Source organism: Micromys minutus (assembly GCF_963924665.1).
Source record: "Micromys minutus genome assembly, chromosome: 1".
NCBI classification, from domain to species: domain Eukaryota; kingdom Metazoa; phylum Chordata; class Mammalia; order Rodentia; family Muridae; genus Micromys; species Micromys minutus.
The window spans coordinates 72,516,023-72,542,238 of record NC_137969.1 but is presented as its reverse complement, the minus strand read 5'-3'; positions in this window follow the sequence as shown (position 1 = coordinate 72,542,238).

The window sequence follows — 26,216 nt, the reverse complement described above, 5'->3', positions numbered from 1 at the left end:
TGCTAGATAGAAGACCATGGTTCTCATAAAAATACATTTCTTCTGAATACAGCTCTCACTATGCCTAGAATGTTCAGGAGTTCCTTGCTTCAGCCTATGTGTGTTGTTATTACAAGGTCTGTGTCCACTATGCTTACCTGTTACTATTGTTTACAAGTTTGACTTTTCCAACAGGTAAGTACTAATTGCCTTCCTGAGTAATAATGGGTGCAGAAGAGGTCAGACTGGGGTTGGAGCAATGGCTCTGCGTTTAAGAACATTTACTGCTTTTGAAGAGTACTAATTCCCACCACACACATGGAGGCTCATAGATGTTTATAACTCTGGTTACCAGGCAAGCAAGACCCCATTCTGTCCCCCATGGTTATTGGGCATGAATGTACACACAGACATACATACCAGCAAAGCACACACAAACAAATAAAAATAAAATTTAAAATTAAAACAAAAAAATTTCAAATACCTTCAACAGACATCCAGGATCTGTCCCTAAATTTTGTATGTAAATCTACCTATAAGTGAATTTAGCTAAATGTTTTTTCTTCAGTTAACATGCCATAGTCAAAAAAAAAAAAAAAAAAAAAAAAAGTACAGTGAGACTTTAAGTGCTTCTTGGCCATTTGAGATTCCTCTGTTGAGAATTCTGTTTTTCTCTGTATCCTACTTTTTTTAAATTGGGTTATTGAAATTGTTGGTGTCTAACTTCTTGAGCTCTTTATATATTTTGGTTATTAGCAAGTATCAATGTAGCATAGTAGACCATCTTTGGCGTATATGCTGGATGTAGGCTTAGTGAAGATCTTTTCACAATTTGTAGGCTCTTGATTTTGCCCTAATGATGGGGTGCTTTGACTTAACAAATGCTTTTCAGTTTTCTGAGGTTCCATTTAATAATTATGACCTAGGTGCCTAAGCCATTTGTGTTCTGTTTAGGAAATTGTCTTTTATATCAAGTTTAAAGCTATTTTCCACGTTCTATTCTATTAGATTAAGTATGTCTGGTTTTATGTTGAGGTCTTTGATCCATGTGCATGTGAGTTTTGTGCAGACGATAAATATGGATCTATTTACATTCTTCTACATGCAGTCATTTAGTTAGACCAGCACCATTTATTGAAGATTGGCTAGTTTCTCAGAAGAAACTTTTTAAAGCATAGTTCTACCTCAAGAGTCAGCTATGCCACTCCTAGATATGTACCCAAAAGGTATCCAACAATACTACAAGGACACTTGCTCAACTGTGTTCAAAGCAGCTTTATTTGCAATAACTAAAAACTGGAAACACCTGAATAATGGATATATATATAAAATGTGGTATATCTAAGCATTGGGATGCTACTCAGCCATTATAAACAAGGACATCATGAAATTTGCAGGAAAAAAGATAGAACGAGAACGTAGTATCTTGAGTGAAGTAACCCAGTCCCCAAAGGACATGTATGTGTGTACTCACTTCTAAGTGGATATTATCCTTAAAGTACAGGATGACTATACTATAGTCAACAGACCCAAGGAAGAAAATAACAAGAAAGCACAAGGAAGGATGCTTGAGTATTTTTCAGAAGGGGAAACAAAACAGATATTGGAGGTGGATTGAAAGAGGGAACTCATGGAAGCAGTGATGGGTAGGTGAGCAGGGCAGCAGGAATCATATGCAGGAAGAGTAGGAGAGAGTAAAAGGAGATCGATCAGCTAGAGGTCAAGGATAGACTCTAGTACATGCCAGAGACCTAGGATGGGGAGAGGCCACAGAGGGTCTAAGGGGTACTAGCTGAGATTCCTACTGCGTGGCAGAGTACAGATCCTGAAGTGGCTACTTTCTGTAGACAAGCAGGACTTCCAGTGGCTGAATAAAGACAGCAACCTATCTACAAAATATTAGACCCAAAATGTGCCCTGCCTACAAAATGAGCAGGGACCAAGATAGAAGAGAGTCTGAGGTAATGGCCAACCAATGACTGTGCTAGACTGTGACCCATCCAATGGACAAGAACCAATATCTGACACTATTAATGATACTCTGTTATGCTTGCAGACAGGAACCTAGCATAACTGTCCTCTGAGAGGCTCCACTCAACAGCCAATAGAAAGAGATGCAGAGATACATAACCAAACAATAGATGAAACTCTAGGAGTCTTATGGAAGAGTTGAAAGATTGAGGGACTTGAAGAAGACCAAGACTCCACAGGAAAACAAACAGAGTCAACTAACATGGACTTCGGGGGCTCCTAAAGACTGAATCACTAACAAAAGAGCAAGCATAGCTTGACAGAAGCGCTCTGCACATTTGTAGTAAATGAGCAGCTTCGTGCAGGTCCCCCTAACAACTGGAGTGGGCATTGTCCTTGTCCTGGAGCCTGCTGCATGCCTGTCTGCCTGTGGATCCTGCATGCCTAAATGGACAGTCTTGTCTGGCCGTAGTGAGAAAGGATGTGCCGAGTCTAGCAGCAACTTGTTGTGAGGGATGAGGTTGGGAAAGGGGATGGGGTTTGACACCCAGAGGTGGGGCTTATCCTTCTAACAGAAGTTGAGAGAGAACTTATGTGAGAAGGTACTGGGAGAAGAGGAAGAGCTGGTATAGGGTGGTAAGATGAATGCATAAATTAATTTAATTTACAAAAAAGACTCTTTGGACACCTTCAAGAGCCTCAGTGTGACACAAAGACCATTTCTGATGATAATAGTTGGGGGGGGGGTCCTTCACTTTCTGTGTTTCACTTTCCTAATGTCCTCTATTTTGTCATAACAGAAACATAAGCTATATGACAATAGGTGTGCAGCTAGGAATATTCTTTATCCTAACATACTCCTAGTCTGAAAGTTAATTTAGCTTTTGAAGAATTAGCCAGTGTAGTGAATGAAGGTGGGAGTTAAAACATGAACTCCTTGGCTCAAGTCTGCTAGATGGAGCTGATCATCCCAGGGAGGGTTGAATTAGGCAGTTTATGTTTGCCATAATGAAACCGATCTGCATGGAGTTTACACAGATGTAGTTTATAAAAAATATGAGACACACTTGAATTCTGCTTTAGTATTAGTAAAACATTTTCATAAGCCAGAATACTGGTACCCTTTCCAAACCTAATCCTGAGAGATTATATAGAAAGTCACTTGTTGAATTCCAGAACATAATCTCCTTTCCCTAGGACATGCCTAAGGGTTCCCTAAGACTTCTTCGTGGCTCAAAACAGCTCCACCGCAAGGATAGGCGTAACTTTCTCTATTCAGTCAACCTGGATTCCTTGGCTTCCTAGTCAAAGCATAAGCAAGAAACAGGCAGTCTGTTGTTAACAATTCAGCAATGAGATGATTTCAAGTTTGGTTTTGAAGTAAAATGCCTTTTAAGATCCAAGGGAATGTGGCAGGGAAAATGTTTTGAACTGGCTATGACTCCTACAACAATCTAAGTCCTAATCTCACACTTTTAAATCAATGACATAGCAACCCCTGCCCTGTCTTCTGCTCCTCTGTACGTGTGTGTGTGTGTGTGTGTGTGTGTGTGTGTGTGTGTGTGTGTGTGTGTGTGTGTTGTGGGGAGGGGAACACTCCCTCCAGATGAAGTTAAGATTCTCCAGAGATTAAAAGGATAAAAATCAGTAAAGCAAAACTTTTTAATAAAGGGATGTTACAAGAATCTCAAATTCTATCATGATCCACAAAAGGACGTGTACCCTAAAATGTTCTTGGTACTGAAGAAGGGGTGAAGGCTGAGCCATCTCGTTGACATATATATTTTATTGCTATCAAGTTAGCACTGCAGGATGAAGAGCCAGACAACCTTTCTTAGATTAATGACTGAGCTGTTCATGCAGTACTTACATGATGAGTGAGGAATGTTAAGTGCTTTTTAACAGTCCTTAAGCACATTGGAGCTTTCACGTTCTGATCCCTTTGTCTGTTAGCAAATCCCTAGTAAATAAGGAAAGATGACATTGGAGTTAAGAAAGGAAAAAAAAAAAAAAAAAAACCTAGGGAACGCCATCTTTTAGTTCCAACTGAATTGCAAAAGAACTGCCCTGTGAAGGAGAGGCCCAAGGTGAATGTGAAGGGAGTCTTAACCGCTCATAATCAGTTATCTCTGAAGTTTTAGGGGGTTGCTTTGTTTCAGAGAACATTCTGTAGAAGCCCAGGAATTCCCTGATTTCTTTGCTCCCATGCACATGAAGCACAGGAAGTCACTTAGTGATGAAACTGGATGTTTTGCTAAGTGGGGGAAGAAGTAGCCGGTGAGACCTATGCCTCCCTCACTAAGAACTACAGATCTTACAGTACAGATTCATTGGTATCATGGAAATCTGCCTTCATAAGGTTTCAATAGGGGCCAGGCTCTTAGAGGAAGCACTGACTTTCCAGTTTACCACATTACCCTCACATCCTCTAGGGTGACACAATCAATAGAGTTGATAGAAATGCACTTCAGTTCCCTAAACAATAGAATTGAATATACATTTTATTGGCTTTCATTTTTAATGGCTTTGGCCTCCCCTTAACCCACACTGCTGCCCACGAACAGCACAGTAATCACAGCTGCGCGGAGCCTGCCTCTGGGGTCTAACAATGTCTTTTAAAAGTTTTCTAAATTCCAAGGAGTTATTACCTTGCTTTGAACTCACTTGTGGATTTAGAATGCATTGCATGTTTTATGCAGGGTGAGCAAACTCTCTCGAAGGCTGAAAGCTGTTCACTACCTATGTGTGTAAGGGATGTCACAGGAGTGTGTGCCTATCAATCACTTGGGTGTTTATCTATGGCCGAGTTTACAAGGAAGTGGCAGAGCTGAGTAGCTATGAGGGGAAAACTATGCTCCTGAGGAGGTTAAAATATGCACTCACTATTGGTACATTTCTGAAACGATTTGCACCGTGAGCTCTAATGACCTGCGCAATAACATGCCTTGTGTAGTCTATATGGTCAGCAATGGGGACTCTTTGCTGACTGTGCCCATTTCATCTACAAATCCAGGATGGTTCCACTGACATCTGGAGAGAGTAGGTACACCATGGGAATGGCCAGACACTACCAAGGAGAACTTCTTAACTAAGAACCGGCTACCTGGCCACCAACACAATACTTTTGGTAGCAACTCTCACTCAGATTCTTTCTGAACTGAGATAAATGATGGACATTCTGGCAGCTGGTAGTGATCTCAGTGGAAACATGGACTCAAACTTAAAGAGCATAATTGGATCTTAAAGTATTTAATTTTACTAAGGATAAATGGGTTTCATTCTATATAAAACGCAGACAAATTTTGGAGTAAAATAAGCTTGTAAGTCCAGCACTGTAGACATTATAATAAAAATGCCAAGGTCTTTCTTCTATTGTTATTATATAATTTCATTTAAATCATAAAAATATGCCTTTTATAACATTTGTAATTTTGTTGTAATTCACTCAAATTAAATTAACTAAGTCTCTCATGATATATTAGGAAGGCTCCAGGATAAATTACTGAAAATGCTTCCATATTCAAAATTCTTGAAGGGTAACTTTTAGAGACTGATGTCCTTAAAGGCCAAAAATTATGGTTAATTATCAGGTTTTGTTTTTCTGGACCTACCTCAGTCATTCACTCCGTAACAAACAAAGTAAGATTAAAAGATATCAGACACTTTCCTAGGATTTAGGGATAGAATAAGGAAAGTGGAAAGAATTATATATGGAAGAAATTGTGTTGTTACCTTAGAGACTTCATTTGAAGCAAGTAGGTTAGGAGTTATGAAACAGTATAAAAATTACATAATTCAATTCTATTCAACAAAATGTAAATTCATGAGTACCTATTATATGCTAGACTGTCTTAAATACACAGATACACACACTGTATACACAAACACACACACACAGAAACACACACACAAACACACACACACACACACACACACACACACACACACACCTAAAGTATCATGTTTAATTGCACAAGCACCAGGGCCCAGTGGGAAAAACTCAATAAAGTCAGCATGTTTTGGTTGGAAACTCTGGTTATAATCACATCCAGAGTAAATCAGCCAAAGGCAAAGGGGGAATATATTATAAGAAAGAAAGTGTATCTGGAAGAAAATGCAACTTCAAAAATATCATTCGTTATCAAAGAAATAATGCACCCGGGGAGCCCACCTGTCAGAGTCCTATCATTACCTCTGACTCTCCCTTTCAGCTTCAGTTCTGTTTGTACAAAAACCCTGTGTGCTTTTTACTTCTAATAGGGCTAAACACGGCTGATTAAGATATTTACAACCTATTGTTCATTATCCAAAGGAAGGTTGTGATGCTTATCTTGACAGTCCCAACTTCCAGGAGTTGTGAGCAGACCAAGAGCATTCACGTATGCCTCTGTGAAAAGAATGGTTGAGCAGGAAAATTGGAGATGGATATTCCCAGCTTGCCTGCTCCTCTCTCTATCCAGCTCTCTGTGCTTGGATGTGCCATTCCCTGAGGCCGGATTTCTTCTATACCTATTCAGAAGGCCTTGCCTCAGCCTTCATGGCTCAAGGATTGACTTATATGGTGTCTGGAAATAAAGAGGTGCACAGACTCGTGTACAGAAAGCTGGCCTCAGGGAGACTGCTTTCTCTGCTGGAGACCCAATAACAACAGCAACCTGAAAGCCCATGGCATGTATGCTATGCATCTGACCAAGGAGATGGGCTTATTGTACACGGTTGAACAAGGCAAATTTAACTAATCACACTAGAAAGTGTCTATCTATCAAGGTGCAGTCCCAGGTTGTAAAAATCCAGGAGGACCCTGATCGACATTCCCTGCACACACTATCAATGTGTACATATGGACCAGGGAAAACTATTTCCCAGCCTGACTCTGGGAAGCTTGTGGCATTCCTCTGTGTCCTTGACAGAGTCACATTCATGTCTACCACATACCCTCATTCAGAACTTCTTTCTTCCCTTAACATTCGTTCAGAACTTCCTTCAGTCCTCACACATTCCCTCCACTCTGCACAGCTCCTGAGTGACATTTAGCACATATTCTTATTACCTAACTCAGTTACTCATCTGCAGATCTATGGACAAAAGGATTGAGTTCTAGTACGATAAAAAAAAACCCTTTGTCAACATGGAGATCAAAGCTTCTGGGCTCAAGTCATCCTTTGAAAACTCACCAACACAATAACATGAACAAATTGCTTTACTTCTGTTGAAGACATGTTTCTCTTTCATCAGAAAAGGAGGAAGGATAGAGGAATGGATGGCTCAGGAAGCAAAGGTATTGTCCCATAACCATGAGGACTCGAGTTCAATCCCCAAACCCCAAGTACAAAGCTTGGTGTGGTGGCTCAATTGTAATTCCAGTACTGGGAGAATGACAGGTCAGTCTACCCACCCTATTGTAACTAATGAGCCCTATGGCTGTTAAAAGTCTCTGCTTACAATGCCACAGATCAGGCTCCTGTGGAATATCCAAAATTGACTTCTGGCCTTCATGTGTGAGAAAGCATGTGTTTGCACACACTTGGGTGCATGCATGCGGGCACACAAGCACACACACACACACACAGACACACACAGACACACACACACACACACAATTGGAGAGGGCCGAAAATGACAAGTTTTTCTTTATACAGCTACAGAATCTCTTAAAACTCCAGAAATTACCCCAATGAAATTATTTTATAGCTATGTATACATGGAAACAAAACCTAAGAACAAAACTCCTGGAAAAATAGAAAAACATTTTGAAAGGAAGATGCAATGCACAGAAGAAATATTGTGGTGGCCCGCTATGTCTTGATGGGTAACCAGAGAGAGGGCTGTGCTGGGCACCTACAGTACAGACTGACAACCAGGAAGTCTTGCTCATCTGAAGAACTAGAGTCCAGGGCTTAGTAAATAAGTTTTCATGTTAGATCCTAAAGCCTATGAGAGGGAGAATGGGGCTGGTAGGTTTTCTTAGCTACTTTATGTGTAGTACTTATTACAGAGACCAACAGAGTGACATATATTTGCAAAATATGAATCAAGATAGTCGTCATCATTGTAGTTGTCATTATCATCATCCCCATCATCATCAACTGTGTGCCCTACTGCTGTTAGCTGAACCTTAACATTTCCTGATAAGCTATTCTGGGAGTAAAGGCGTTTATTCTTTGTACTTTGAGCAATATTGTTTCCTACATAGTCCATTCATTCCTTCTTGCTTGACAACTACAAAGGATCAAGAATGATCTTGAGAATCCAGGTCCCTTGGTCTGGACGTTTTCACTCACCAGTGCCAATCTGTTGCTTTACATTTGATTTCTTAGCCTCTCAGGATCACTTTTCAAAACAGAAGGAAAAGTAAGAATTACACATTTACAAATCACTTACAGCTATAGATATTGTTATTAAAATTCTTACTCATTTTTAGCCTTTCCCCAAGGCATTTCAACTCCCTCACACCACAGCCTAATATGCCCTGTTATTGTAATTGCCCACAGAGTTTAAAAAAAAACAAAATTTTTCCCTAATATAATCACAATGAATACCCAACCAGGGGAGCTGTAAGCTCTGGCCATGCAGCTGCAGCTCACACAGAACAATATGGGGGTGGGGAGATGCCAGGAAGAGCCCATTTTAAGAAATGAATGACAAACCCACAAATAATTATTGCAGGGTAATCACGCTCAGGGGCTGCTCAGCACAGTTGTTGGCATGGCTGTCTGGGAAGATGTGATTATAGGACTATGAAGTCTGTGCAGCTGGCCTCAAAATGGAGTGGAATTCTTTGCAGAAAACTGGCAAACTACTGCCAGCTCCTAGGCCCATGGTAAACAAGAACAGAAAGAATAGATTTCTTTTCCCTTAGATTCCAGTGGAAGGCAACAGGCCACACTGCAATGGCTGAGTGTGGGCTTAGGGAAGTTCTTAGGGAAGGGCTTAGGACATTCAAATGATTTCCCTGTGCCTGAAACCCAAATGCCTCCAGTGGAGAAAATGGAGGGTCTCCTTGAAGCAGAAAGGCATAGGGCCTCCAGAAATTCTGCATTTAAAAACTTTAAGTCCTGATGTACTTATTTCTCTTATTGAGCCTTACCAACTGTGCTTGAGCTAGGATCACTCTCAGTTGTAATCTCTGTGGGACTATTCTGGGTTGATATGCAAAATAAAGATAGGCTTGATTTGGGAAGAGTAGCTGCCTTGTAAGAAGTATTAAAACATTTGAGTGTTTAGACTAGACCATGTTATTTCAGGGTCCCTGGAGGCTGGTACATGATTCAGTTGTGTCACAGATTGTTTCTGAGATGTTTAGATCTACATTCTTATTCTAAGCCTAAATAAGTATGTTGTCTGGCTATAGAGCATGTGATTCTACATTTAAATAAACACTCAAAAGGACCTTGAAATCTCAACAAATCTTGGATGGATTTTGTAGTTTTCTTAAAGTTTTACAAATGCAAGAATACCAAAAGCAGAAACAAAGACTAACACAAATTGCAACGGTCAAAGAAAAGGTCTATAGATTGTATAAAGATTTTGGACCATGGCACTAAAATGTTTGTAGCTACCAGATCAGTGCTCTTTGATGAGTGTCCGGTTTAGTTGACTGTCTCTAAGTTGAACTATAACCTTTTATTATAGTAACAAGAAACACAACCAAATCCAGGTCTAAAATTCTCGGTAGGTATCAAAATCAAAGGGGAAAATATTTTAATCTTAACTCTACCTTCCTACAATTAGCTAGTTAGATACCCCAATAAACCAACCTATGCTATGTCTAAGCCATCCTGACATAGTAGGCAACGTATTGTGAGCCTCACAATCTTGTCATATGCAGCTAGAATGTTAGACATGTGCTGGTCAGATTTTGTTAACTTGACATATAGTTTATATATCTTGGAAGAAGAAATCAAAGTTGAGACAAGATATTCATCATATTGTCCTAAAGGCAAGTCTATAAACATTTTGGGTTTCAATTAATAATTGATAAGGGAGAGCAATCTCACTAGGGAAAGAACTGCCCCTAAACTCGTGGTCCTATCTATGTGTGTAAGAAAACTGACTGAACAAACTATCATGAGCAAGCCAGTCAGCATCAGTCTTCTACGGCCTCTGCATCAGTCCCTGACTCCATGATCCTGCCTTGAGTTCTTTCCTGGCTTCATTCATTATTATACTGTAATGTGACATTGTGAGATGAAATAAACTCTTTCCTCCCTGACTTGCTTTTAGGTTACGGTGTTAAAGCACAGCTATAGAAGCCCTAACAAGGATGTGTACCAAGAGATGGTTATATTAGAAATTATAGATGCCTCTCAATTGACAAGGTGTTACACATGATAAACTTGTTAGAAATGGAATTTTTCAATGTAAATCCACTTGTTACAATTAACCTATGAGCATTATAATGGAACAACAAAGTACACTTCACAGAATCTGTCATCATGATCAGAAATGTAGTTTGTTCTCATGCTCAGTATCACAAAAGAACATCCTATCACATATTGGTAGCCTTAGAAAAGATCAAATTTAAACATATGATTTCAACAGAAGGCATATAGCTTTCACAGAAGTTTAACACTCATTGAAGCAATTATTAAGTTAAGTCAATATAAGCTGTAATGTACCTATAGGTTTGGATAAATAAAGTTACATTTTCCCTCTCCATTTATTTTTGTATATAAACTTCATTCAGATTTATTTTATACTGAAAAAATGGGCATCAAAAAAGAAAATTTCCCTTGTTTTTTTTTTGTTTTGTTTTGTTTTTTGTTCTTTTGTTTTGTTTTGTTTTGTTTTGCTTTGATTTTATTACAGTGAATCTGGGATCCATGTTCCAACCCTGCAAAGAACATAATGCTAGTTATTACCATATTGTTTTAATAATCCCAGACCATTTAAAGATTCAGGAGAGCATATGAGGCACAAAGTGATTGGTCAAGACTGTGATGTCTGAGGCTCTGCACAGTTTTAAAAGTTTAGCACATCTGTTTCTTCCAACATTACTTGGTAATCAGAAACTTTTCTAATATTCAGAGCCCTCGTGTTTTAGATACAGATTCTCTGTTTGAATCATGATGCCTCTGGGGTGATAGCCAAACATCTTTGGCTTCATAAGCCCCAACTTTCTGTTGTCACTGAACCCCACTAGATGTGGAAGTGATACCATGTCCGCTTTGTTGCACCTTGAGGGAGGTGAGCATAAGAGAAGCCAATAGAGATGTTGACACACTGGCTACTATTGATGCTGTGATGTAGCAGTCTTTTATCTCTGACAGGAGTATCTCATACCTAATACTAGAAACTCTGAACAGCTATATTTGCCCAAAACAAATTTGAATTAGCCCAATACCTCCTTATATCTATATAGAACCTGCTCACAGTACCTTTGGAGGTCAGAGCCAAATACCATCATATAGTGTGTCAACCCTTGATATCATCTGCCCATGGGTTTTGTTGTCCTTTCTAAGTCATAGCAATAAAGTTCTAGTAGACATGTGCTTGAGCCAAAATAAAATTTGAGGGAAGCCCCAATGAAAATAAAATAGATATCTCCTCAGAGTCTCTCACAGAGTCATACAGATACAGATGAGGATGCTTGCAGCTAAACATCAGACTGAAATTGGGGACCCCAATGGAAAAGCTAGAGAAAGGACTGAAATAGCTAACAGATTTGCAACCTCATGTGAAGAACAACATCATCATCACCCAAGGCACTGAGGTGGAGAGGCTGATTAGGAGAGGGAGCACCTTCATGGAAACAAGTTGAGGGGGAAGAGGGGGAGGAGTGAGAGAGTGTATAACATTTGAAATGTAAATACAGAGAATATCCAATAAATTTTTTAATAAAGAAAAAGAAACATGTGAATAATGATTGTTTAATTTTATAGTTTTCAAAAGTGCTCCTAAATGTGCCAAAGCTCTAAAAGAACTATTCATGCCAAACATTCCAGAAAAAGAAGAATCAGAAATGAAATCTTACCTCAAGATGATGATAGAGATCCTTAAACAAGAAGGTAGAAAAAGCATAAAGAATTAGAAGCTTTTAAAGAAGAAACAAGAAAAACACTCAAAGAACTAGAAGAAAACAGAACCAAAGAGATGAAGTAATGGAAAAAGGAATTTAAAACAGAAATAGACATAATAAAGAAAACACTAAAAGAGACAGCCTTAGAGGTAGGAAACCTAAAAAAGAAATCAGGAGTCACAGATGCAAGCATTTCCAACATACTACAAGAGACGGAAGAGAGAATCTAGGGGGTCGAAGACAATATTGAAAACATAGATAAAACAGTCAGAGAAGATGCAAAACCAAAAAGCTCCTAACCCAAAATGTTCAGGAAATCCAGGACACAATGAGAAGACCAACCTAAGGATAATAGGAATAGAAGAGGGTGAAGAATATCAACTAAGAGGTACAGTAAATATCTTCAACAAAATCCTGGAAGAAAACTTCCCTACCCTTAAGAATGAGATGACCACAAGCATAAAAGAAGCCTACAGAACTCCAAATAGGTTGGACCAGAAAAGAAATTTCTCCCAACACATAATAGTCAAAACAACAAGTGCCCACAGCAAAGAGAGAATACTAAAAGCAGTAAGGGAAAAAGGTCATGTAACATATAAAGGCAGACCAATCAGAATCACACCCGATTTCTCAACAGAGACTATGAAAGCTAGAAGAGCCTGGACAAACATAATGCAGATTCGAGAGAGCACAAGTGCCAGCCCAAGGTGCTATACCCAGCAAAACTATCAATCACCATAGATGGCGAGGCAAAGATATTCCAAGACCAAACTAAATTCACAAAATATATGACCACAAACAGAGCACTACAAATTATAGGTGAAAAAACCCAATACAATGAGGGGAACCACCTCATAATAAAAACAAGAAAACTTCTAAGGAAGAAAACGAAAAGAAGAAAGACACAGGCACAATTCAACCTACCAAAGCAACAATAGCAGGACACAGCAACCACTATTCCTTGATATCTATTAACATAAATGGACTCAACTCCCCCAGAAAATGATATAGGCTATCAGACTAGATACATGAACAAAGCCCAGCATTTTGCTGAATACCCATCTCAGAGACAAAGACAGACACTATCTCAGAATAAAAGGTTGGGAAAAAACCTTCCAAGCAAATGGCCCCAAGAAGCAAGCTGGTGTGGCCATTTTAATATTGAATAAATAGATTTTCAACCAAAATTATCAAAAAAGATAAGGAAGGACTCTTTTTACTCATTAGAGGGGAAATTTGTCAGGAGTCACTCTCAACCCTTAACATATATTCTCGAAATACAAAAGCACACATATTCATAAAACAAACCCTACTAAAGCTCAAAAATATATTTTAACCCACACAATAATAGTGGGAGACTTTAATACCCCACTGTCATCAATGGACAGATCATGGGAACAGAAACGGAACAAGGACACTGTAAAACTAACAGACTATGAACCAACTGGAATTAATAGATATATATAGAACAAATCATCTAAAACTAAAGAATACACCTTCTTTTCAGCACTTCACGGCACTTTCTCGAAAACTGACCATATAATTGGACACAGAATGAGCCTCAATCGATACAAGAAGATCAAAATACTCCCATAAAACTTTACAGATCACCATGGACTAAGGCTGGTCTTTAATAACAACAAAGACAACAAAAAGCCCATATTCACATGGAAACTAAACAATGCTCTATTAAATGATAGCAGGGTCAAAGAAGAAGAAATAAAGAAAGAAATCAAGAATTTTCTAGAATTCAATGAAAATGAAAGCACAAAATACTCAAACCTATGTGATACAATGAAAGCAGTACTGAAAAGAAAACTCATAGCTCTGAGTACTCAAAAAAAACCAACCAACCAAACAAACAAACAAACAAAAAAAAGAAACTGGAGAGAGCATACACTAGCATTCTGACAGCACAGTTGAAAGCTCTACAACAAAAAAAAGCAGATACACCCAAGAGGAGTAGACGGCAAGAAATAACCAAATTTAGGGCAGAAATAGACCAAATAGAAACAAAAAGAACCATTGAAAGAATCAACAAAACCAAGAGCTGGTTCTTTGAGAAAATTAACAAGATTGATAAACCCTTAGCCAGACTAACTCGAAGGCTAAGGGAGAGTATTCAAATTAGCAAAATTAGAAAGGAAAGTGGAGAAATAATGAGTAAAACTGAGGAAATTAAAGAAATCATCAGATCCTACTATAAAACCTATACTCAACAAAGCTAGAAAATCTGGAGAAATGGATGAATTCCCAGACAGATAAAAGATACCAAAGTTAAACAAGGACCAGGTAAACCATCTAAATAATCCTATAATACCTTAAGAAATAGAAACCATCATGAAAAGCCTCCCAATCAAAAAAAGCCCAGGTCCAGATGGGTTCACTGCAGAGTTTTATCAGACATTTATTGACAACATAATATCAATACTCTCCAAACTATTCCACAAAATAGAATCTGATGGAACACTACCTAACTCATTTTTTAAGGCTACAGTAACCCTCCTTCCTAAACCACACAAAGACACTAAAAGGAGAGAGATCTTTAGACCAGTCTCACTTATAAACATTGATGCTAAAATACTCAACAAAATTCTTACAAACAGAATCCAAGAACACATCAAAACAATCATTCACCATGATCAAGAAGGCTTCTTCCCTGGGATGCAAGGATGGTTTAATATAAGGAAATCCATCAATGTAATCCACCATATAAACACAATCAAAGAAAAAACAACACGGTTATCTCACTAGATGCTGAGAAAGCATTTGACAAAATCCAACACCACTTCATGCTAAAAGTGTTGTAAAGAACAGAAATCCAAAGCCCATACCTAAACATAATAAAAGCAATATACAGCAAACCAACAGCCAACATAAACTTAAAGGTGGGAAACTTGAAGCAATACCACTAAAATCAGGGACTTGACAAGGCTGCCCACTCTCCTCCTACCTATTCAACATAGTACTGGAAGTTCTGGCTGGAGCAATTAGACAACAAAAGGAAATCAAAGGGATACAAATTGGAAAGGAAGAAGTAAGAACATCACTATTTGCAGATGACATGATAGTGTACTTAAGCGACCCCACAAATTCCACCAGAGAACTCCTACAGCTGACAAACAAGTTCAGCAAAGTTGCTGGATATAAAATTACATCAAACAAATCAGTAGCCTTCCTATATTCAAAGGACAAACATGTGGAGAAAGAAATTAGGTAAAAGATACTCTTCACAGTAGTCACAAAAACTATGAAATACCTTGGTGTGACTCTAAGTAAGCAAGTGAAGGACTTGTATGACAAGAACTTCAAACCTCTAAAGAAGGAATTCGAGGAAGATCTCAGAAAATGGAATGATCTTCCATGTTCATGGATTGGAAGGATCAACATTTAAAAAATGGCCATCTTACCAAAAGCTATCTACAGATTCAATGCGATCCCCATCAAATTCCAACCAAGTTCTTCATTGAGTTGGAAAGAGCAATGTGCAGTTTCATCTGTTATAACAAAGGCCTAGAATAGCGAAATCCATCCTAAACAACAAGAAAATATCTGCAGGAATCACTATCCCTGACCTCAAGCTATATTACAAGGCTATTGTGCTGAAATCTGCATGGTACTGGTACAGAAATAGGCACATGGATCAATGGAATAGAATAGAATATCCAGAAATGAGCCTTCATGTATATGGTCAACTCATTTTTGAGAAAAAAGCTGTACACATTCAATGGAAAAAGAGCAGCCTATTCAACAAATGGTGTTGGTCCAACTGGCACTCAACATGCAGAAGAATAAAAATAGACCCTTTCTTATCTCCTTGTACAAAGCTCAAGTGTAAGTGGATCAAAGATCTTCACATTAAACCAGGTACACTGAAACTATTACATGAGAAATAGGGGAAACCTTAGAACACATAGGCACAGGAGAAAATTTCCCGAACTGATCACCAATGGCTCAAGCTCTAAGGTCAAAAATTGATAAATGAGACATAAGGAGATTGCGAAGTTTTTGTAAGGCTAAAGACACTGTCAAGAAAACAAAACAGCAGACAACAGAGTGGGAAAAGATATTTACCAACCCCACTTCAGATAGAGGCCTAATAGCCAAGGTATACAAAGAACACAAAAAGCTAGACACCAGAGAATTAAACAACCCTATTAAAAATGGGGCACAGACTTAAACAAAAAGTTCTCAATTGAGGAATATCGAATGGCTGAGAAACATCTAAGGAAGTGCTCAGCATCCTTAGCCATCAGGGAAATGCAAATCAAAACAACCCTAGAGTTCACCTCACACCAGTCATATTGGCCAAGATCCAAACCTCAGATGACAGCAGATGCTGGCAAGGATGTGGAGAAAGAGGAACACTTCTCCACTGCTGGTGGGGTTGTAAACTTATACAACCACTCTGGAAATCAGTGTAGTGGTTCCTCAGAAAAATGGACATAGTAGTACCTGAAGACCCAGTTATTCCACTTCTGTGCATTTACCCCAGAGATGCTCCAACACACAACAAAGATACATGCACCACAATGTTCATTGCAGCTCTATTTATAATAACCAGAAGCTGGAAAGAACCCAGATGTCCTTCAGTAGATGAATTTATACAAAAATTGTGGTACATTTACACAATGTAGTACTACTCCGCTATCAGAAACAATGACTTAATGAAATTCTTAAGACAATGGATGCATCTAGAGAATATCATCTTGAGTGAGGTAACCCAGTCACAAAAGAACAGACATAATATCCAGTCACTGATAATGGGATACTAACCCCAGAAAGCTCTGAACACCCAAGAAACAACTCACAGAGTATGTGAAGCTCAAAAAAAAAAAAATAATATATTTTAATTAAAGTAGTACTGTATCACATCCTCCTTTCCTCCCCACAGCCCCTCCTAGTCTCTCTCCTATCCCCTTCAATTAATAGCCTCTTTCCCTATAGCATTGTTACATATATATATATATATACATATGTATATATATATATGTGTGTGTGTGTGTGTGTGTGTATGTATATGTACCCACAAATACTTAATTACAACCTTAAGAAATATATCCGAAATAAAAAAAAAGAACTATTCTATCCATCTTGAGGTAGTAGGTAATTTAATATGATGATATGGGAGGCAGTTTAAAGATACACTTGTTTGAACAAATCCATATTCTCCTTTCTCCTTTTCTATTTTTTTCTGTTTATTTCCTGGTCTCTGAGTTCTTTTTCTCTATACTTTATGATCCAAAGATTTCATTGCTCATAACAGTTTCTATGTCTGCACATATCTCTAACTCCTTTATGAAAGGGGTTGTAACTATATGCTATGGCTCAGGGAATTTCCCAGCCATAAGCTCCTGCCCTCCTCTCAGTTGAAACACTTTAATTGTGGTTCACAGGTTATCATAACCCAGTTTATTAGATACACATACCTCCACAAGTGTATAAGCAGGCATATGCATGTAAAATGAAGAAACATGTGTATATTGCATTAAAAGACTACATTACTACATTCATGTGGTGGTTTGTATATTCTCAGCCCAGGCACTATTAGAGGGTGTGGCTCTGTTGGAGTAGGTGTGTAATTGTGGGTGTGGGCTTTAAGATCCTCATCGTAGCTTCCTGGAAGCCAATATTTGCTAGCAATCTTCAGATGAAGACATAGAACTCTCAGTTTCTGCTGCACCATGATTACCTAGATGCTGGCACATCACTGCTTGATGATAATGAACTGAAACTCTGAACCTGTAAGACAGCCACAATTAAATGTTGTTCTTATAATAGTTACCTTGGTAAGAGTGCCTGTTCACAGCAGTAAAATGATAACTAAGACAATCCAATAATATAAAATATGTTCATGTACCAAACTCTTTACCCATGAAGAGTATTATAGAAGTATTCAAGGTTATCTCAATAACTCTCTAGTTTGATCCATAAGCTATAATTAATTGGGTTTTTTTGGTTGTAGTTCTTGATGATGATATTGTTTCAGCTTTATCTTCAGGAAATTTCTATCTCCAAAGGTGTTACATGTTAATGGAGTTCCTTCACTGATGGTTGGCAGAGACTGCTCCCTCTGTTGCATGTTCATATCATTGGATCTCTTGTCTTTTATACCTGCTTTTGACCACATTGTTTTGCATGTCACTCTTAGTCTGATGCTCTCTGGTTGTAGGGAGAATTCATCTGCCTCTTGCTCATGCTCTTTCTCTCTGTCTCTTCCTCTGCCTCTGCCTTTGTGTCTGTCTCTGTATTATTGAACACTTACTCATTCTCACACTCACTCACTCACTCATTCACTCACTCACTCTCAAAATTAAGTGGAAGCCCTCACATTTTCTTTGAAATCTCAGAATGCTCATAGGTACCCATTTGATATAATACACAAGGAGATCATGGTGATGTGATGTGATGTGACATGATGTGATGTGATGTGTGTGTGTGTGTGTGTGTGTGTGTGTGTGTGTGTGTGTGTCCACCCAAATAGAATAGTGAAGAAAAAAATGACTAATGATGCCAGCAATTTTTCTAATTCTCTCTCCACTTCCCTAATAGCAAGATATACAGAAACACATAGCAGACATGCTACATAAGGCATTGACTCAACCTAGTATACTACCCTAAGGAAATCAAAACAAACAAACTAACAAGAAAGCAAAAAAAAGAGGTTAATAAGTCAACATTTAAAGGAAAACAGAATGAAATTTTTAAAAATTTAAGAGCTATTATTTTTGACTTATATTAAAGTTCTAAAATAAATTCTGCTTACTACTAAATTTGGGTTGCTTTTTTGTTTCCATCCTCACCTTTCATTTTTTGCCTGCTTTCTTTACACAATGCTGGTGTGTGTGTGTGTGTGTGTGTGTGTGTGTGTGTGTGTGGTATATGGTGGCTAAGTCATATATCATGTGTATATGGATGCCAGAGGTAGACATTATGTGCCCTCTATTGCTTTCCACATTTTGATGAGATAGAGTGTTTCACAGAGTCTAGAACTCGGTGATTGGCTACATTGGATGACTGACAAGCCTTCTAGACCCTTCTATTTCCACCTTCCATTAATGGGATTTCAGGTAGATACATCCTACTTCACTTTTTAGAGGTGATGGCATGTGAAATCAAGTGCTAGTAGAAGTACTTAGCCCTCGGATGCATCACTCCAGTCCCTCCTTTTCTCTACTTCATGGCTTTCATATACCCTGAGTCTAAAGTTGGACAATTGTTTACACTAAGGTAAGTAGACCTCATAGATACAAGTAGAACAGATCCAATTTGTGTTTTTGCTCTACGATTTTGTCTTAAAGGATTCAATCTGTGCCAAATTCTGAGACAGGTAGTGAGTAGTGAATTAGGTTTGAGCAAAGCCAACAGACATTTGACTGTTCTGGGGATTTTTGAAAATACAGCAGAAGTGATTAGATTAAAATACTCTTCAAAGTAGGAAATGTGGGGCTGACATGTCTCTAGTACAATGTTCAGGATGGCTGGCACTTCTGAGTCTGGATTTCTTCAAAAGTGTCAAGTATGACCTTTACTAGATTTAATTCAATTCAATTTAATTCTACAAAATTCATTGAAGCCAACTTTTGCCAGGCTACTGCACTAAAAGACCTTAAAGAACACATCGTTTAGCATTAAGTTCAGTTTTAAACACTAAGAAAAAAATTCCAAAGTCAGAAAGCCATTATTCTCAGGGTTGCTTTCTCACACACGGTTTTTACATCTGACCTTTGTAAGCATCAAAAATGACAGTGAGCCAGAGCCAGAAAGAGGGACAAAGGGAAACAGGCAGAATAAGAAGGAATGAGGAGAGGCAAGAGCTCTATGATACAAGATGGGTTTATTCCACTATCCAAAGAGTACACATGGACGGACCCATGGCTCCAGCTGCATATGTAGCAGAGGATGGCCTTGTTGGGCATCAGTGAGAAGAAAAGCCTTTGGTCCTGCCAAGGTTCAATGCCCCAGTGCCAGGGAATGTCAGGGCGGGAAGGTGAAAGGGGGGGTGGGTGTTCGAGCACCCTCAGAGAAGCAGGAGGATGGGGAATGGGATAGGAGTTTATGGAGAAGAAACCAGGAAAGGGAATAACATTTGGAATGTATAATGGGTTTATTAACTTGAAATCCCACATTGTAGTTTATTATTTCATGGAAGATAGGGCTGAAACTCCACAACTGATCATGTTATTTATAAAATCAAGAGGAAAGAGATAAGAAACTCATTGTTGCTTGCTCACTACCTCTTAGCTACCTTTCCCTCAGATAATTTAGGACAACATGCCTAAGGAATGTCTATGTCTTCCAGCATCAGTTAATAATGAAGTCAATTCCCCACAGATGCATCCAATGCAAAACTGACCTAGATGCTATTTTCTTAGCACTCTTCCCAGGTGATTCTAAGTTGACTCAAGCTAATAATTACAACAACTGAGCACAACAGTCAATTCAGTCATGATGGTGGGACACATGGTAGAGAGAAAGTGGTCCAGAAACCACACTACTGAGTACGGTGGCATCTTTCATCTTCTAAGCAGCAGGGTTCCAGGTCCTCCACATCTCAGAACCTTGTTCTCAGAGTCAAGTGAAGAGTTAAAGAGAACTTTATGGAAAGCCCTTACATCTTCCCAAATATCCTGTGTGAAATGCTTTTTTTTTTAAACGACTTTATTTTGCAAAACAAAGATACATGTAAAGATTTTAAACATTTTTTGCTTAAAATTATACATTTTTGTCAGTACTGTTTTTTCAGACATTAAAATAAATTTTACATAAAACCATGTGAATATATTTTTTAGTCAGTACTTGATTTTTTTTCAAGGGCTTGACAGTATGCATTGAAAACCTACTAGTTGCAATAAGCGTAAAGTACATGCAAAACAAAACGCAACATGGAAATAGTCAAAGTCTTCTTGTTTTGTGAATATATGTATATTTTTTGTTTTCTTTATTTCTTGGACTTCATACAGTCTGTGAGTTGTTTCTGGGGGAGTACAAGCCTCTGGGGTTAGCATCCTACTATCAGTGACTGCATATTATGTCTGTTCTTTTGTGACTGGGTTATCTCACTCAGGATGATCTTCTCTAGATGCAGCCATTTTCTTAAGAATTTGGTTAAGTCATTGTTTCTGGTGGCTGAGTAGTATTCTATTGTGTATATGTACCACAATTTTTGTATCCATTCATCTTCTGAAGGACATCTGGGTTCCTTCCAGCTTCTGGCTATTATAAATAGAGCCGCTATGAACATTGTGGTGCATATATCTTTGTTGTGTATTAAAGTGTCTCTGGGGTATATGCCCAGAAGTGGAATAGCTGGGTCTTCAGGTAGTATTATATCCAATTTTCTGAGGTATCGCCAGACAGATTTCCAGAGTGGTTGTATTAGCTTGCAACCCCACCAACAGTGGAGAAGTGTTCCTATTTCTCCACAGCCTCGCCAGCATCTGCTGTCATCTGAGTTTTGGATCTTGGCCAATCTGACTGGTGTGAGGTGGAATCTTAGGGTTGTTTTGATTTGCATTTCCCTGATGGCTAAGGATGTCGAGCACTTCCTCAGATGTTTTTTGGCCATTCGGTGTTCCTCAACTGAAAATGATTTGTTTAGCTCTGTACCCCATTTTTTAATAGGGTTATTTGATTCTCTGGTGTCTAGCTTTTTGAGTTCTTTGTACACCTTGGATATTAGGCCTCTATCTGATGTGGTGTTGGTAAAGATCTTTTCCCATTCTGTTGGTTGCCGTTTTGTTTTCTTGACGATGTCCTTAGCCTTACAGAAACTTTGCAATCTCATTAAGTCCCATTTGTTAATCTTTGACCTTAAGCTTGAGCCATTGGTGTTTTGTTCAGGAAATTTTCTCCTGTGCCTATGTGTTCTAAGGTTTTCCCTACTTTCTCATCTAATAGTTCCAGTGTATCTGGTTTAATGTGGAGATCTTTAATCCACTTACACTTGAGCTTTGTACAAGGAGATAAGAACGGGTCTATTTTCATTCTTTTGCATGTTGAGTGCCAGTTGGACCAGCACCATTTGTTGAATAGGCTGTCCTTTTTCCATTGAATGTTTACTGCTCGTTTGTCAAAAATCAGGTGACCATATACATGAGGGCTTTTAAAATCATATCAAGTGTTCTTTTATTTTTTATAAGACAAATATTTCCCTGGGATAATATGAAATCTTGGGAGATACAGCAATAATTTATAATGGACCAGTGGAAGAATCCATCCAGTCTGATCTTATGGCTTGGTCTTATCTTGTTTGGGTTTGATGAACCGTGGTACAGTAAAAAGGGCACAGTAAAGAAAAATACAAAGTGAAACCCAAATCATGTACTCCTTTGAAGAGCTGCTTTCCTCTAAACTTGATGCACCTTCACACTTACTGACATGATGGGTCTATAATCAGATTAGTGTCAACATGTAGGGTTGCTGCCACCACTTTAACCAAATTATTCATATGCCCTTTGTCAACTGTGCTGCCATGTTTGTGTCTTCCCTTTATGTACCAAAGAAAATATTCAACAGGCTAACTTAAGCATGAGTTGTCCCGAGTCAGTAAGATATATCAGCTACCAGGGCTCACTCAGAAACTGAATACTGCACAGCACTGGGTTATTCAGCACTGCATTATTGATAAAAGACATCCACTGGAGAATTTGTTTTGTCTCTAAATTTGCAGTGTCTTCATAGGCTACATGTTGTACATTTCCCCATTATTGACAAGGTTCCTCTCAGCCAGCTGCCATGATCTGCCTATGTGGTAAATGATAAAACACTAGGTCATTAAAACATGAAGCCATTGGACCCCAATGAAAGCCACATTCTAGTAGGGCATTCCCCCATCGCCAAAAGTCAAGCTTTCAAGCTGTCTTGCACTCAAGCCTTGCCTTCTGTTAAGTGTAACCTTAAGTGAGACCCTCATCCCCCACCCACAGTTTCATCATACACATGAAGAAAAAAAAAACTAAATATGACATTTCATCCTTGGGAGGATTCAAGGAATGCAGAGAGTTCATGCAATATTCTCTCAATAAATGTCAGTGATTATTATGTTCTTCATCTCAAAGGAAAAGTGGGGTGAAATACTAAAAGATATCTCCTAGGTCTTCATCAGAACATTTAAATAGCTGTTTAACATTTGAGCGATTTTTTTTCATACTTTTTTTCATGAACACCTACTTGTGAACACAGTGTTGCTTGTTTTTTTTTTTCTTTTTTTGAACTACACTAACTATTGTTTTGGGTTTTATTTCCCTCCTTTGGAGTCCTTTTAAACTCTCTTCTTTCTCCTTATCAAAAAGGATGTTATTTTCTAGTGTGACTGTTTACTAATTCCTCCTTTTTCTTAACTTGCTCCAAACTACTAGCTATTTTTGTGAGTGGAGTAGCATTTCTGATGTCAGATCTATCCTTTCCTCTCTCTATTCATTCTCCCCAGATGTGGCTCTCTCTGTGGAGTCCGGAACTGCATTTCCTGGTAAGATTTGCTTGGATGTCTTTATTTGGCAAAGTGAGTTAGGACTAAAGCGGATTTGGTGATCCATGTCTATATATAAGAAGTCAAGACAGAAATTACTTGAACCACAGCCAATTCTACACACACACACACACACACACACACACACACACACACACACACAAAAGACAAGTCACCTAACTATTAAAAGTAATATTCTGCATACAGATATTTAAGGTATTGAAATATTCTTACCATCATCTTGTAATAAAAACTTAGTCCATGAATTTGTAGGTCTACAAGGGTGACACCTTTAGTAGAAATTAATTTTGTTTTAAAAGTATATAAACATAAACATGGCAGCTACCACAAACACCTATGTCCACACACTCCATCAGGTCTAGCCTAGTGGTCTTTTAAGACCATGTATAAGTTGCTAGTTAAACACATTCTGAATTTTACTGGAGCTTTTGCATCCTGTATTTTGTTAAGAGGCACATTTGAGATTTGACTCCATCAATTGCTCCACTAATCTGATTCTTTCTTGCCTGACAGCTGAATATATAGATTGCTGAAAGAAAAAAAAATGTCACTGGTACATTCAAGCACATAAAAATGAAATTTCTGAGCCAATTGTTCAATAACTAAAACCACCCACATCACAATGAGATAGCAACATAATAAGTGAGGTACAGAATCCTACTGAAAATGCACAGGAAGTCAAGAGGTATGCTTTGATTAATAACTAACGTGAAAAAAATGAAATTCTAGTGATAGATAATGGAAAAGAAATTGATGGGATAGTACTAGGACTAATTATCATCTATTAACATGTACTAAAACCAAAATATAAGGAAAGAGACATGATGATATGATTCTCTATTTCTCCTAATAACTAAGATGCCATTATAGGAACATATTAGCTGACCATAAGTACTGGATTTATGATTTGACTGGCTAGAAGTACTGAAAACATTTTAAGGCCTTCTATATAAAACTTAGGGTGCATCATTATTTAAAACTTAAAAATAAGAAGGAGGGGTAGTATTGAAGATTGTAGGGAGCTAACAAGCCACTTGTGAGAGTTTATTGTAGATGCCACCCACTGAGTCCCTCTACCATTCTCTGCTGTAAGGATAAGCAAAGAGCACCCTACTGGGCAGGGCTTACAATCTCACATTCTATGTAAAATGCTTTTATTTGTTAGCCTTAAAATATACTTAGTACAAATGAATTGTATTTTATTTCAACAGCATGTACCATCTATCCAAAAAATGTGGTGAATTAGGTGTTAGTCAAAATCAAAAGTAAAATACAATATAACTGGAAAAATAAAAAGATGCTGCAATAATGTGTGATCAAATGGTACCACTTTTTCCCAACATATAAACATACTTCACAACAGGAAGTAATCTCTCATTCCCAGTGTAGAACATTTCAAATATATTAAACTTATTTTTTAAATTTTCTTTTATATTGGTGAAGCAAAATGTGACTTCTCATTTAATCTTTGACATATGTTCCTCTCGTGTGCCATTTGATGCTTAATAACAATTAGTAGTTAGGTCTCTTACTTGTACTCTGGACTAAAAATTGCAATCAGTCATTATGACAATCAAGGGTTATATAGTATTACATATGAATATAGTTTTGTTGCTGGAAATAAAAGTCACAAGAACAAAATGAAGTTCTCTCATGCATACTGATACCCAACTATTTATTATATATGTAAAATAAAATCATATGAGGAACACCTCAAGATTTAATTTATAATATACAAAATGTAATAAATGTTAACTTTATCTTAATAACAATCAATGTCAAAAGTCTACACAAATCATTATTTTTCTCTGATGCTACAAGCTAATTCAATCACAAGTTGGTTGTCATTGAAGGTAACCACACCAATAACCAAACTCAACCTGGCCAACATATAGTCACAACTCAAATCATACTCATTAAACATCTAAGTGAACATTTATCTCTAGAAATATAGGTTAATTTAGTCCCTAGTTGCATGAGAAGCTTGACATAATACCAAAAAATCATGAGCAGAAAAGATAAGCAAGAGAGAACAATTTTATTATTAAAACAATAACTATCAGAACTATATGTAGTTATGAATAAAAAGTCAATGTCCCAAAAAATTGTCTTGAGTAAGTATAGAGCGCATCAAAGACTTTAGTAGGAAGGTTAACAGCATATATGAGCAAAAGAGGAGTTTCTGTATAAAAGAGACACTGTGAGAAAAATTCAAATGTCAACACAGCACATTTAAAATGATAACTGATTAAAATAATGACTTTAACAGAATAATTAAATGTCTATTAACATAATTTCAGTAAATGAAATAAAAATGCAAAATCATGTAAACTGAATTACAAAAGATGAGAAACTAAAATAAAAATTTGGACAGAGAGATTTAAAAATATGTAAGACCCATGAAATAGCATTAGTATAATATGAACAAAAAAGAATGATGAAGAAGAAATCTTTGAAATTATGGGGTTCAAGTAGTTTTTCAAAATTAGTGAAGGAGATTTATACTCAGACCCAAAAGTCACAGAGAGTGTTAATCAAAAGTAATCAGGAAAAATAAGATGTGGGAACTATAGATGCATTTCATTCAAAACATTATATCTGGAAATCAGGAACTACCTTGAAGGCAGGCAGTTATTTTCTCAACCAAAATAAAACACACTTTCTTCAGACAAACAGAGAAGAAAGTTACATCTCCTTGGAGACTATGCCACCCAGACTGCAATGTAATGAAATCTTGAAAAGGCCAAAGGGAAAAGT